Source organism: Dipteris shenzhenensis, chromosome 33 (assembly GCF_047967505.1).
Source record: "Dipteris shenzhenensis isolate YYH24624 ecotype China chromosome 33, Dip_SZ_1.0, whole genome shotgun sequence".
Classification (NCBI taxonomy): Eukaryota; Viridiplantae; Streptophyta; class Polypodiopsida; order Gleicheniales; family Dipteridaceae; genus Dipteris; species Dipteris shenzhenensis.
Genome location: NC_141628.1, coordinates 37,004,385 through 37,017,533, shown reverse-complemented (window position 1 = coordinate 37,017,533; position 13,149 = coordinate 37,004,385).

Here is a 13,149-nt window from a genome sequence, read left to right as displayed (position 1 = left end):
CCTTGTACTGAGACTGAGGGAAATCAAACTGATATTGATAGATAACAAGGAAAATTAGATATTGTGCTTGACATTTTCCTTAGCTATAATTGATCTATCTATGAATTCATAGTTAGTCTAGGGAACACTAAATCCTTGGACTTGGGAGCGACTTCTTGTTGTAAAAGGGGCAATTGGGTAGTGACAATCCTCTAGACTTTGATAGTCTATGTATGATTCTTCATAATTAGTCTAGGGGATGTTAAATCCCTTTCCTTGGAAGTGATTGCTTATCGTCAAAAACTGACGATTTTTAATTAGTTATAATAAGGAACTCCCCTGGGTGTCCCCTAGAATTGGAATCAAATCCTTTTTGTTTCTATCTCCCTCTGCTTAGACTAAGGGAGATTCTCATGATGTTGATAGATAAAAAGGAAAATTAGGTCTTGCACTTGACGGCATTCTGAGGTACAATATCAATGGATCGAATTCATAGATCCTTTTGAGGGGACGAAAAATATTTGGACTTGAAATCTTTCTTGTCAAATCTCCCTCCATTGACACCGAGGGCGATCGACATGATATGATAGATAACAAGGAAAATTAGGTCTTGTGCTCGATGGCATTTTGAGGTACAATATCAATGGGTCCAATTCATAGATCCTTTTGAGGGGATGAAAAATCCTTGGACTTGAAATCCTTCTCATCTTTATCTCCCTCTATTGAGACTGAGGGAGATCCAGACAATATTGATAGATAACAAGGAAAATTTGGTATTGCATTCGACGGTTTGATTTTGTAGAATCTATCTAGATCCAATTCATAGATTCTTTCAAGGGCACTGAAAATTATTGGACTTGAAATTCTTCTCATCTTTATCTCCCTCTATTGATACTAAGGGAAATCAAAATGATATTGATAGATAATAAGGAAAATTAGGTATTGCGCTCGACAATTTTCTTAGCTATAATTGATATAGCTATGATTCATAGATTCTTTCGAGGGAACTGAAAATCCTTGGACTTGAAAATCCTTCTTGTCTTTATCTCCCTCTATTAAAACTGAGGGAGATCCAGTCGATATTGATAGATAACAAGGAAAATTAGGTCTTGCATTTGACGGTTTGATTTTGTAGAATCTATCTAGATCCTATTCATAGACCCTTCCAGGGAACTGCAAATCCTTGGACTTGAAATCCTTCTTAGGGGACTGAAAACACAACAACACAATGCATCCATAGATGCATTTTTAGATGCATTTACTGAATTAAAAAAAAAAGTGATGGGCGTGTCTATTAGCACGTCTATAGACCCATGTCTATAGGTGCATATATATAATAGAGAGATGCATGTATAGACGTGCTATTAAAGGCTCTAATAGATGCTCTGTATAAGTTTTTAAAAAAAATAAAAAGATGCACTATTAGACGTGCTTATAGATGCTCTGCATAATTTTGAGAAAAAAAAAGAATGCTATGGTTGAACAAAAATTTTGTTTGGTTGCAAGAACCCCATTTCTACAGTAATACAATTCTTACAGCCAACAACATTTTAATTTGCAAGCATGATTCCACACATGTCTATAGCCATCCATTACAATTCCAAATAAAACATTACAACTCCGAAACATTTACATCACAAAGCATTCATTGTTGATAAAACATTGCACAAGGAAATTGAATGCAAAAAAATAAGAGGAGTGTATATTAATTCATAGCCAAAAACTACTTGTATATGCATATAGCACTCGAAGCCAAGCCACTTGTGGCTTCAAGTACAAAAAATAAGAGGAGTGTATGTTAATTCATAGCCCAAAAAGTGCTTGTATATACATATAGCAGGAAGACAAGCTCAAGCCAAGCCACTTGTGGCTTCAAGTACAAAAAAGAATAGCTAGCACTAGTAATTCTAGCACTACTTCTTTGACTAGTCGGAGGCATCTTTGTCCTTGCTCCCATCATCAGAGCCTTCTTTGTCATCTTCTTCCTCCTCAGTGTCCTTGCCTTCTTCGTCCTCAATATCCCCAAGAGCCTGTAAATGAGGAACAACATGTATCAATGTATCAAAAATCAAATCTTTATTTACAACATTGAAATTTTTAAATTACTTTTAAATACCTACAAGGGAGCTCCAGTAGCCCGAATATACTACTCCTCAATAATCAACCCCTCATCATAGAAGTGCCTCCAAGTATGCCATCTGCGATGTCCACAATGATAGGCTGAGAGTAGGGTATCTACCCACGATATCAAGCTGCAGGATGACACAATTTGCAGAGGGGTTAGCACAAAGGAACAACCTCCTAATAAACCACATAAACACAATATAATTTGAGATTGATACTTACAAATTGGGCCTCCCACGATGCAATACCCCCTACTCTCCATATCGATCCATCTAGATCCGTCGTGCCTCCACGTGCTATAGACTGGGGTCCTCTTTTGTTTCCTTAATGGCTTTCTTCCATGTGCTGATGAGCAGTGTGTGGCTGGCCCCTTGGTGGTTGTCCTCCCTCTTTGCTAGCAATATCAACTAGTGTCTGCCTCTTAATTAAGCAAAGACCTCTTATTGGCAAGGATAGTGGTAATCCTTGTATTTGCCCATTTGTCGGAGTAAACTCAACACATTCTGGATTGGGATGCCTCCTGCATATAGTCTTGATGGTATCATCAGCCAAACTTTGTTTCTGGTCTTTGAATGGAATAAATCAATTTCTATAGTTGTTATGAACTATAGAGCACATGAATGACATGACGTCCTTCCTTCATGCATCTAGCAAGATTCTGCCTGTCTAGCAGTGACATCATAGTAGATTGTTACCCTCTGGCACGTCTGCATTTGAATAATCACAAAGCACTGTGCCATGCATCCTATGCCAGAGCTCTCCTTGCTACTACACCTACTGCCATGTCGTGATGAGCTACTACGATGGGCACTCACCTCTAGAGAAGGGGATCTTGATTCCATGGGAGTAGGCTAGCGGCTCTATGATCTAAAAGGAACTCCTAACCACATGGGAGAAGGGACTACTGACTACAAGGGAGAAGGGACTCTTGATTGTAGGGGAGAAGGCCAGCTCTACCACTTGCTGGGCTATCTTGACTCCACAAGAGTTATCTCAAGTGGTGTGGGTGTGGGGTGGTTTGGAGTCTGTACTTTCGACTCATGAGGGGTGTTTTTAGTCCTAAGGGGTTCACTCTTCATTAAAGGGGGATGCCACTTGTGTTCATGAACTTCAAGAAAACCCCCTACTTAAGATCCACATAGGATGATAAAATACCCCTATTTAAGCTTATAAAGGAATGCAAGTGCGGTGGAGTGAGGAAATGAAGGAAATGTAGGTTTAAAAATAGGTTTAAAAACCAGTTAGCATGTATAAAAATGCATCTATTGGCATGTCTATATTGTATATTAGACACGCCCATTAATGTGTTTCATAGTACAAACACGTTGATAAACGCATTATGTAGTTTTGGGATAAAAGTTGCAAGCACTAACATTTTGGACTTTCATTTTAAGTTGTTATTATTTATAGGATGTCTTCATCTTCATCAAGTAGCTCCAATGAGGATGATTTCCTCTGTATACACCATCGAGAAATGTGGTTTGAGCAAAAAATCAAATGTATGTGTGATCGATGTCAAGGGAACATGTATCGTGCACATAGAATTACACTCAGTCACATCTCAAAGTATAGAGAATGGGATAAGACCATATCTATGGTAAATGTTAAAGAGTTAAGGTTGATTGAGATACCTCTGGGTGTTCAAGTGTTTGATATATGCTCCTTTTCTAATTTGATAGAGGATGTAGTACCACACCCACCTACGTTGCCCTATGCTCATCATAAGGAGGGAAAGCGTTGGTGATATGACGTGGGATCTTCAAGAGGGACCGTTATGGATGCATGGAGTGATGGTGATAGTAGCCCTCCACCATCACCTCATGAGGCCATGGAGGAGGAGGTGTTTGATGATATGGTGTGAGATCTATATTTTTCTCGTAAGTCCTAAGGTAGGGATGATCTCGGGGGGGTCACTCATCATATGTAACCCTATCACGTGAGTTCAACAGAAGGATTTTTTTTATTTCTAAAATTTACAGAAATAAATATACATAAGGGACTATTTAAAATAGTTTTGGAAAAAATTTACAGATTTGTATAGAAAAGGGGTACATTTTATTAATGAAATTTTTTACAGATAAGGGACTTTAAATATAGGCCTTGAACGCACGTGATATAGAGGGTTTATACATAGTGACCCCCCCGAGGGGATGATAGTATGGAGTAGGACAAACTTTTTACTATAGCATCGACATCAGTATTTGAGGGGTGCACATTCTCTATTCTACGTGCCTCCCTTTGAGTTACTAAACTTTAAGACCATTTATGGATGGAAAAATCCACGTTTGTATGCATTACTCGAGTAAGATTTCTCTTTTGCAAACATGGTGAATTATGCTAATGGATCAATTACTTGAATCAATACTTTTTCTCATTTATGGTCAGGCTATTGTCTAAAATGCTTCCAAGGGAGAATAAATTATCGACCTCAAGAGATATGGTGAGGAAACATGTGACATCTCTTGGAGGGTTGGATTACAAGTGCATCCATGCATGCATCAATGATTGCATTCTATTTCATGGAGCAAATAAGGAGGCTTGAGAGTGTCCTACTTGTGGTGAGGCAAGATATATATAGAACAAGTCTCAAAACTTTGGATGTGCCTCAAAAGGTTCTGCGACATTTTCTCATAATCCCTCGCATCCAACATATGTTCAAGTGCAAATCTGTTGCAGAGCTCATGTCATGGCATTCCTCCGATTGATCAACCGATGGTAAGTGGAGATCTCTCGTAGACACTCCTGCGTGGCAGCATATTGAAGACACATGGCCAAGCTTCAAGGAAGAACCTCTAGGAACTTGATACTTGGATTGGGTATGGATGGTGTGAACCCATTTGGTCTCAAAAACACCTCTTATATTGTATGCCTGGTGATATTGGTGAATTATAATCTTCCACCCTCTATGGCAATTAAGAAAGGACATCTTATTATGTTATCCCTTCTAATTCTAGGGAAACATATCACCTTCTTTGACTCGCCTGCAAACCGTGCGAGAGTGGTCACTTCATGCAGCACGGTTATCCAAATTTTGAATTTAAAAATTGTTGAAATTCCATTGCTCGAGATGTGCTTTTTCCCATGTTATGAAAGGCACAAAAAGCCTGTCACCTTCACATGCTAAGACCCATTGATGATAAGAGAAACACACAACATTGCGGCATTATTGCTAGGTTTGAGGGAGCCAATGGAGCCATGGATGATTATTTAGGCATAATCCAAGATATTATTAAGCTTGACTTTCGGCGCTTCTTTGTGTATTTTTTGGACGTCAAGTGGTTTAAGGACGTGGTAGAAAGCGGCCCTAATGCAGCAATAAAATAGCATGTAAGTGGCTTTGTAACTATTGACTCCATATATTTTTGGCAAAGCAAGGACACACTAGTACTACTGCAACAACATGAACATGTATATTGTACACATATATAAAAATACTCACTTATTTTTATTTGATACCTTCAGTGAAAGGAAAATAACATGTTTGTATTTGTGCTTGAATAGGTTGTCTATCAACCAATGGTGGATAATAATAGATGGTGGCTTGTCATACCTATTACACCATGTTCCAAAGTGATGTATAGTACATTACTAATATGGAGCATATGGAGGATGATCATGGCCATGGAGGTGATGATGATTGTGATACAAGAGAAGAGGATGATCATGAGATATTAGATACAGATATTCAGGCCCTTACCCACCATGAGAATGAGCCTCCCATTGGTGATGCTAATTTTGATGAGCACAGTAATAGAAGTAGTAGTGGGCTTAATGTATTTCTAGATCTCCAGCATATTGGTTTAAAGTAGATAGTTTGGCAAGGGTTGATCTCATTAAGGATGAGATCAAACCATAGCCCAGCATTGTATCATCCAAATTTCTTACATGTTGGCAAAACTATTTTATATATTGTCTCATTCTCCTCACTCACTTAATTTTTATATATGTGTGTTTGGAAAAAATCATATTATCGTGCGTGACACGTGCATAGCATTGATATTTTTATTAAATTAGTGCTTTAGTAATCATGGGGGCAATGTTTGGCAAGCAATGATGCACATTTATCAACCTACAGTATAATTTCAAACTCTTGTTGTGCATTTATAAAGGTGTCTAAACGTGCATCTATTATATAATGTAGACATGCTATTAAATGCATGTATAACCACTTTGATAAACATGTTAATAACCACGCTAATAGACACACGTGCATTTTCATTAAGTTTATCAACGCTTATAGATGTGCTTGCTATTTTGCGTGTCTATCCATACCCAATCCTTGAAGAGGACTTCAAATCCTTGAAGACAGTGGACTAGAAATCCTTCTTAGGGGACTTCAAATCCTTGAAGAATATAAGGGACTTGAAATCCTTCTCAAGGGACAAAAAATCCTTGAAGAAGATAGGGGACTGAAACTCCTTCTCAAAGGACTCGAAATCCTTCTTAGGGGACTGAAAATCCTTGAAGAGGACTTGAAATCCTTATCGGGGGACTTGAAAACCTTGAAGAGGATTTCAAATCCTTGGAGAAGATAGGGGACTAAAATTTCCTTGAAGGTGACTAGAAATCCTTGAAGAAGAGAGGACTTCAAATCCTTGATGACATGGGACTTCAAATCCTTGAAGAGGACTCCAAATCCTTGAAGAGGACTTGAAATCCTTGAAGACACGAGACTAGAAATCCTTCTCAGGGGACTTGAAATCCTTATCAGGGGACTTGAAATCCTTCTTAGGGGACTTGAAATCCTTGTCAGGAGACTTGAAATCCTGCTCAGGGGACTTGAAATCCTTGAAGAATTTAGGACTGGAAATCCTTAAAGAAGACGGGGACTTCAAATCCCTAAAGAGGACTTGAAATCCTTGAAGAAGATGGGGGACTTCAATTAAATCCCCAAAGAGGACTTCAAATCCTTGAAGAAGAGAGAAGACTGAAAATCCCTAAAGAGGACTGCAAATACTTAAAAATCCCTCCAAATCCTTGAAGAGGACTTGAAATCCTTGAAGACACGAGACTAGAAATCCTTCTCAGGGGACTTGAAATCCTTATCAGGGGACTTGAAATCCTTCTTAGGGGACTTGAAATCCTTGTTGGGAGACTTGAAATCCTTCTCAGGGGACTTGAAATCCTTGAAGAATTTAGGACTGGAAATCCTTAAAGAAGACGGGGGACTTCAAATCCCTAAAGAGGACTTGAAATCCTTGAAGAAGATGGGGGACTTCAATTAAATCCCTGAAGAGGACTTCAAATCCTTGAAGAAGAGAGAAGACTGAAAATCCCTAAAGAGGACTGCAAATACTTAAAAAAGACACGGGACTTCAAATCCCTGAAGAGGACTAGGAATCTTGAAGAAGACAGGGGACTTCAAATCCCTAGAGATTCCATTCCTTCATGCATGACTGTCTTCACCTCACAAAGGTCATCGAAGAATTCAATGCTAGTACCACACAATGTAGTAGTAGTACTTAACTAAGTGAAGATATCGACAACCAAGTAAACATTAGAGACTAGGACTTCAATCGCATTGATAATTTGATGAGACCTTCACTAATAGCAAATCACTATATCTAAGATAGGCTTGAAGAATGGTCTAAAGAGGGTCTAAACGTGAAAAATTAATCTTTGTGAAAGGTCATACACTTTGAAGCACCTATGTTAATGAAACCATATGGCACCAATTGGTTTGTTTGAACTATCCTTTAAGGTGGTGGTGCAAAACCATAGGCTTTATAAAGCACAAGAAGATCAAGAAGAGTGACAAAGGTGCTAGGGACTATGTCCCAAAATTTGGAATAGATCCATAGTAATTCCATCTTTACGGTAGGCAGCCTAGAATGAAGTTTTCCTTTTCTAAGCTCTCATTAAGCCATGTGTCATGATTATAGGCATTGATATTTATGAAGATCCAAGGGTTTGAAACATGTTTTTTAGAAAAGCAAAACTTTTGTGAGCTCTCCTTAAGCCGCATGTACAATTTCAGACCCTTGATTTTAGATTGATCTAAAGGACTAAAACACTCCTTCCAAAATTGATCCAAAAGCATACTTTTTATTCATTCTTCCCGCAAATCTATTATATAAGGAGGGAGATAATTGCATGTTTTGTTTCTTACCATCAGTTGTTGATTGAGTAATTGTTGGAAAAAGCTCAGTAAAACTCCAATTGGATAATAGTGAGGATTTAGGTTCAATTTGGAGTTGGGGCCATGATGGAAAGGCTGCCTACAAAGCTCAATGAAACTCCAATTGGATAATAGTGTGGATTTAGGTTCAATTTGGAGTTGGGGCCATGACAGAAAGGCTACCTACCACAACCTAAATAGCTTGCCATAGGAAGGCCTTAGTGAAGATGTGTGATAAGAAAGGAATGTAGCGTCATAAATACGCTCAGATGCTACCGAAAATAGAGATAAACGACATGCGCAACATCTATGAGAATAGAATACGAATAATGCAATAGAGACAGAACACCAAAGATCTCTATTGAATGGAATACATATTGAATAGAATACGTACATCTATGAGAACGAAAAATAGATAATGCAATAGAGACAAAACGGAATACAGATTAGCCATGACTGCCACGAGCATTGTCTGTGTCTGATCCACTGTGGCCAACAAAGTCGTCCACAGGTCCCGTGACAGTCAAAATGTAGTCATTGAGTACCTCCTGAGTAGGCCATTCTCCCACCGACACACGTTGCATGAGTAGGTTGAATTTGGATGCATAACTTTCCACATCCTGATCACCCTGATCCAAGCGGTGCAATCTATCCAGAGTTTGTGATGTTTTTTGCCGATGAGAGCATATCAAGAATGCATCGCGAGCCTCATCATATGTGGCGAAATGGTCCACTACGTACTCTACCAAACATCATGTAGCCTTGCCCACTTAAGTTGACTCAAAAACCACCTCCTATTAGAGCGGTGCAACAAGTGCTAGATTGTTAATCCCATACATCTTCTCAAACTGCCAAACATGTGCATCGGGGTCATCCAACTTTTGCCCCACAAACTTGGCATACTTGACTTGGCCCGCCACAGCCATCATAGTGTCTCCACCATTTGGTGCTCCTCCAGATGGCCTTCCTTCATCAATTGGAGAAGCCATCGAAACCGCAATTGGAGATGAAGATGCACTCAGCACCTGGCGTGCATCAAGCAAGACCCACACCCGTAGCCTTTGCAGTGAAACTGACTGAGCAAGCGAACTCTGACGCCAATCAACCCCTCTTGAAAACTCCTTGCAGAATGACGTCTCCATGCTCGAGATCACTGTGATGCCACTGAAGTTGCGTCATTGGTGTCAAGGGATCAAGAGGTCCTTGCGAGCGTGTGCACATGCATTCCTACTGGGAAGATAACAATCATAGAATTCGTTGCCATGACCATCAGATGAGATTCTTTATTGGGATTTCCACACTCGCTCGACCGTAAGCAGGGTGCTGGGGATTGGATCACATCTAATGGAGTTCATCTTGAAATCCACAGATGTGCCTTCTTACCGCAACAATCTCCTCCCAAATCTCCATCAGAGTGAGTGCAACTGCGTGCAATCCTCCATGTGAATTGTCTTTGCAATGACGGCAAGGACCGTACGACATGAGCATGCCCAAAACACTTTGTCGAAAGACAATTAATCACCAGATTGTGAATTCCTTGCGTGATGGTAAGAATGCGCATCGTGATCACAAATGTGTAGCGTTATAAATATGCTCAGATGCTATGGGAAACAGAGATAAACGACATGTGCAGCATCTATGAGAATGGAATACAGATAATGCAATACAGACACAACACTGAAGATCATTGTATTCTAGAGCAAGAGCTCACACAATAACTGTGTTTACATCGGAATGCTAGTAATAGCATGCATACAGAACTGTCTGATAGTTAGGAAAGTGGTCGTTGAAGACTCAACCGCTTGGAGGTCTCAACCGCAAATCCTTGCGGCTAACCTACCCTCCCACACCCCTCAAAGTCACTGCTAGTAACCTGCATGATTATGCAATAACAAGGAAAAATAGGTATTCTTTACAATAGGCAGCCTAAAGGGATGTTTTGGTTTTCTTTCACCTTGTTCAACCACGTCATCAATACGGGCTATTTGATTAGCCATGTGTCATCAATACGGGCTATTTGATTCTAATTAAATCCATCAATACGGCCCATTGAGTTTGATTAATTCTAATTAAAGACAAAAGTATATTGGTGTGGTCATCTAAAAGTATATTGGTGTGGTCATCTAAAAAATGAACTCGCTTGCTATAGAAAAACTGTGCTCTCTTTCTCAATCGTCTCACTCCATCATCATAATCATATTATGGCTCAGCGATCGTGGTTTTGTAGCCTGTTTGTGGCAAGAAATCTCCGCCTCGATGGTCCACACAGAAGCAAGAAAACTACAAAGAATGCTCATTTGCTATAAGGGATTTGGTGCTGCAATTGACTTTGGTTCTCCACTTGGTTGTCAACTTATTTCTCTCTTTCCTGCTTACATGTACATAGAATGCTGATAGCGAGCAAGCGAAGCCCAAGGAAGATTAATCCAAAAGCAAATCCAATAGCTACAACATAACCTGGAGGGAGGGTCAACTGGGGAGGATCAAGATGGGGACCCCAGGCCCAACAAGAAACACTATCATCGCCACACAATTCGTCAAATTCAAGAGATGGAAAGGTGATATATGAGCTACCATGTTATTTGATCGACTTACTACTGCTAGAAATGCAGGCTTTTGAAGGAGTGTCCGCACTCGGATAGCAGAGCAAGCGGACTCAAATGGAGTTGGTCTGTCCAAAATTTGGCAAGATGCTGTCAATTGGAAGGCAACACTACCTTGTTGAATACCAGGGGCAACATGAGCCTTGTGCTCCGGGCAAAAAATGAGAAGCTGAAAGTTGAGAATTTTTCTCTAAGACACGCTGTGAGGAGTGTCACGTGCCCTAACTGCGACGAACCTACAAACCTGGCCCAGATGTCATTTGATGAGTAGCAGCTACAAATAGAGAACACCAACTAGGTGCTAAGCTACCCCTTGGACTTCAACTCAGAATGGCCGGTCACAAACTATTGGCTTCTTTTCCCCGGCGATAAGTAGATCTTTGTAGATCGATACATTTAGCATCTTGCACAGGTAGAATTAATGAATCTCATCTTCAAATCAAAACAGTCAAACTCAGCAACATTTGGATACCATATCAACAGCGGCGTGTACGAGAGCCAATTCCATTTCTTTGAATTGATGTTATTGGCAGATGCACTTGTAATGAGGAGACACACATCTACAAAATCCATCCTTTCTGTAGAGTCATATTCACTTGGGTCTGGATAGGAAACAACCGTATGACATGAAAAGGCACATTCGTGAAGATCGAAGTGCAAAAGAGGGACATAGGCTAGGAACTGGCTACCAGGGAGCATAACTTTCATAGCACAAAAACTAGTGCCATTAGCAAATTGAAAAATGCAAAGTCGGTAGAGACACCAGATATGAAAAACAGGGGCTTAAGACAGAAACTGACTTCTCGTACTAGAGGCTTTTCTCTAAGTGTCACTCTAGATAAAGTGTTGCAAAAGGTAATTTTTGTTGCTCATTGAAGATGCCTTGTGCACAAGAGGCTATCCTTTCCACTATGTGATTGCTTGATTGCAAAGTTGGTCATCCCTTGACACGCCGCTTTTAAAATGGATCTACTAGAAAAGAGAACTTGGCCCACCTTCAGTTGCAAAATTTGCACTCAAAACCCAAACCGTTACATGTTTCAATTCCCCACTACTTTTATTAGATGATGCGCCTTTCATACTGTTGGGTGTAAAAGTAGATGGAGATTCAAGGAAAATAATAAAAATGAAGATGGCAATTAGTATGAAAAAAATTATAGAAAGAGGAAGTCTAGAAGTAAAAGATTCTAGAAGATAGAGACTTGTTTGGTTGAAAATATTGCAAGGGAAACATGTAACAATGAACATGTCTATCTCCATTTTCATCTTCTCGTCCTTGTTTTTCATCATGGGCCTCTTCTTCTTTCTGTTATTCATGAGCTCACGTAGATTCATGAAGCTAGAAGATAGCAACTATTATAACTCAAAATGTTGGGAAAAGAATGACTACAAACATGTGCCACGCTATCTCCTCATTCATCTCTTATCAACAAGTCATAAGCCGCTTGATCAACAACTTCTTCCATCTCTTATTCATAGTCACTCTACATTTGATTCCAAACCATCTATATTTTAAATTAGTTTCTTTTTCACCAAACATGGCTCTCCCTTGGGTCCATTCCTCACCACTATATTGCTTATTACAACCCTAGATCATGACATGTTAACCCTCTCTTTCCCCCTCGCTTACACCTAACCATAGCCTCTATAGTTATCTTAACTAGGGATGCACTTATAGAAAATTCTAAATGAAGGTGTGTTCAAGGAATAAGGTTTAAACCCCTACTTACATAGACGCATAAATTCCTTCCATTTTATGAAAATTTAGTTTTTCCATTCTATGAATCACAAAAATTCTTCTATATGTATATTTTAGGAATCAGTGGATTTAAAAATCCCTTATATTATTGGAACCACATCATATGGCTACATATTCTTGTGTGCATCTCCCATTTATCTCTTCCTTTGAGTGGTCTTTATCTCACCTTCTTGGCATGTATGTTGTAATGTGCATGTACAAACAATTGTGCATGCAACATGTGTGTATTGTGAATTTTTGAAAAAGAGCAATGTAATTGTGATTATTGTCACTGTGTGCAATATGATCATGCAACATGTATAATCTAGAATAGGGGGGCTATGCTTGAACCATGGTTGAGTTGGCAAGCTCTGTCATGTGCTATCATTTCCATGTGGGTTCATTGAATTCCAGGGGGGGTCACTAAGATATATGTAAGATAGCACGTGCGATCAACATAAGGGGTTTTATATTTTTATGCAGTTACTAAAAGCATATATTGAAGGAGTTTCTTAATTCAAAAAGTGAAAATTTTGAAACATAAGGGATACTTTAATTTTGCCCTTCCTCTTGTCTTCCGATCGTCA